The sequence below is a fragment of the Haplochromis burtoni genome, unplaced genomic scaffold (genome assembly GCF_018398535.1).
Source record: "Haplochromis burtoni strain Fernald_Lab_line unplaced genomic scaffold, NCSU_Asbu1 Contig_777, whole genome shotgun sequence".
Taxonomy (NCBI): Eukaryota; Metazoa; Chordata; class Actinopteri; order Cichliformes; family Cichlidae; genus Haplochromis; species Haplochromis burtoni.
The window spans coordinates 49340-51497 of NW_024583138.1; the positions used below are offsets into that span (position 1 = coordinate 49340).

Below are 2158 nucleotides of genomic sequence, written 5' to 3' on the forward strand. Positions count from 1 at the left end.
ATCAACACTAAGAAAATGGGCTCTTTGTTTGCTTTCTGGTTTAACCAGTTGTTTAACTTCTCCTAAGGTTTTTCTGACCGTGCAGAAAAGAGAGATTAAAAGTTTCTGTAAAAAGTCAAACGTTTTCAGATTATTTTTGAACTAGAAATATTACATCTCTGTGTTGTGTGGTTATGTTTTTATGTAGTTGCAACTAAATTGCATGTTGATGATGTGGATCAAACTGGTGTTTAAGCTATGATGTTTAACTGAACAAGCTCCATCCCACAATGTAAAGCTACAGATCTTAGCAACCTAACTGAGGCTCCCCAAGAAGAAAAATCCTGTATGTTCGTTTATTTACATCTTAATGTCATAACTGGAAACAAAAACACTGTACACAAGTGAAATTACAAAAACCATTTACCATAATTAATTAGCTGGACAAAAGTAAATATGTGGAACATGAGACAATAAATTGTTACATATACATACACATGTATAATTTTTCAGGGAACACTGTAGAAAAACTATGAACACAAAAATAACACTTTGTGACTAAAAGTGTTGCAATAATAGAATCTGCAGTCACAACAACCTAAAAAGACCAAACAGCAAAAAACACTGACAAAGGAAACACATTTTTTATCAGTGAAAAAATATGTCTCTACTTCACCTCGTTATATGATATGGTACAAAGAAGAAAGGCTTAAACTTCAGTGAGTTCCATTCACAACACAACACAGAGTACTGAATGAAAAGAACAATCAACATTTGTGTTACAGGTTGGTGGCTGGTGACACCTTGTTATCCAGCATATTTGTTTCAGGCTGGTTCCACTTGTCAGAGAACAACAAATAGTGATAGAAGGCCTCATCCTGCTCTGTCACATTCCTGATTATTATGGAGCAGTTCTGTACAGTAGGTTTAAACTTGAGCAAAGCCACGATTCACTCTCTGACCAAAGTACTTGTTGTAGGTGGCAACATTTGTCTCCCCATCATGGTAGATGTCCTTCAAGTGATGTCATGTGATCTAAAGAATGTCCTTCAAAGCCTAGGATTTCTGTTCAAGTTCAAGTCCAACACAAAGGACAGACCTGTAAAAAAAATCTGTCCTTTGGGGAAAACAGCCAGCTCAGTCCCTCCCCTCCCCTCAGTGGCCAGAACATACAGACAGAGATCTGATGACAAAATCAATCCTCAGTCTATGGCCGGAGGCTTCCTGGTTCCACATGCACTTAAGGACATTTTGTTTGCAAGCGGTATTTGTTATGGACAAATTGTCATTTAAATCAGATCAGATCAGGCATGCCGTTCCTCCCAGTCACACCCTTCCAGGTCTCACGGTCATTGCCCACATGAGTGCTGAAGTCTTCCAGTAGGATGACAAAGTTTCTCCAAAGAGGGTGGGTATTCTTAACTGCCTTTTAGCGGGTAAGCTAGACAACAGTCAGGACCCGTTCCCCGGCCCAGAGGTGCAGGGAAAAACTCCAACTTACAGGCAGCACGCCAATGGGTACCAAGATACCTGGGGCCCACCACCTCTCACCAACAGCAACTCCAGACTGGGACATAGTCCAGTCTTACTCCAGGGGACTGCTTCCAGAACTTAAGCCATGCATTAAGGTGAGCCTGGCTATATCTAGACAGAAGCTCTCAACCTCATGTACTAGTTCAGGCACCTTCCCCGCAAGTGAGGTGACGTTCCATGTCCCAGTCATTTGTCCCAGTAGCCGGAGATCGGTTTGCCAGGGTCTCTGCCCTTTGCCACCACGTGGCACACACTGCACCTGACCCTTACGGCGCTCCTTGTGGGTGGTGGGTCTACAGGAGGTCAAGCCAATGTCTCCTCTTCATGCTCTGCCTGGCCAAGCCCCATGGCCTAAGGCCAGGTCAACAGGTGTTCTCCCTCAAGCACCCTCCCTGCTACCGGTTCCTGGTAATCCTGTTCCAGGCAAGGTTGTAGAGAACACAGTTTTACAACAGTTTTAACTGTTGTAATTATATATGTCAATGTCTGTGTAGGTTCTCAGTCATCGTAAAGCGGTTTCACCTCTCATCCAGTGAACTAAAGAAGCCTCTAAGATGAGAGGTGAAACATCTTCAAGAAACTTAAAGAAGCCCAGTCACTTTCTTTCCAAGTTCCTTGGAGTATATAGAGCATTAAATTCTATATG

At 42.5% G+C, this 2158-nt stretch overlaps 1 protein-coding gene and 1 long non-coding RNA gene across 10 annotated transcripts in view; both read right to left on the reverse strand.

The window, feature by feature from the left end:
- Positions 1–769, reverse strand: part of LOC102292061 — a 48547-nt gene extending 47778 nt beyond the window's left edge. For 3 of the 6 annotated variants that reach the window (XR_006053290.1, XR_006053289.1, XR_006053288.1), the window contains exon 1: positions 656–767. This is a non-coding gene — a long non-coding RNA (OX-2 membrane glycoprotein). Of the gene's footprint in view, positions 1–655 lie in introns of all 6 variants that reach the window. The other 3 variants (XR_317653.2, XR_006053291.1, XR_006053292.1) reach the window with 2 other exon arrangements.
- Positions 1–2158, reverse strand: part of LOC102292265 (OX-2 membrane glycoprotein) — a 12268-nt gene that overhangs the window by 2201 nt on the left and 7909 nt on the right. The gene's annotated exons all lie outside the window — the stretch shown is intronic.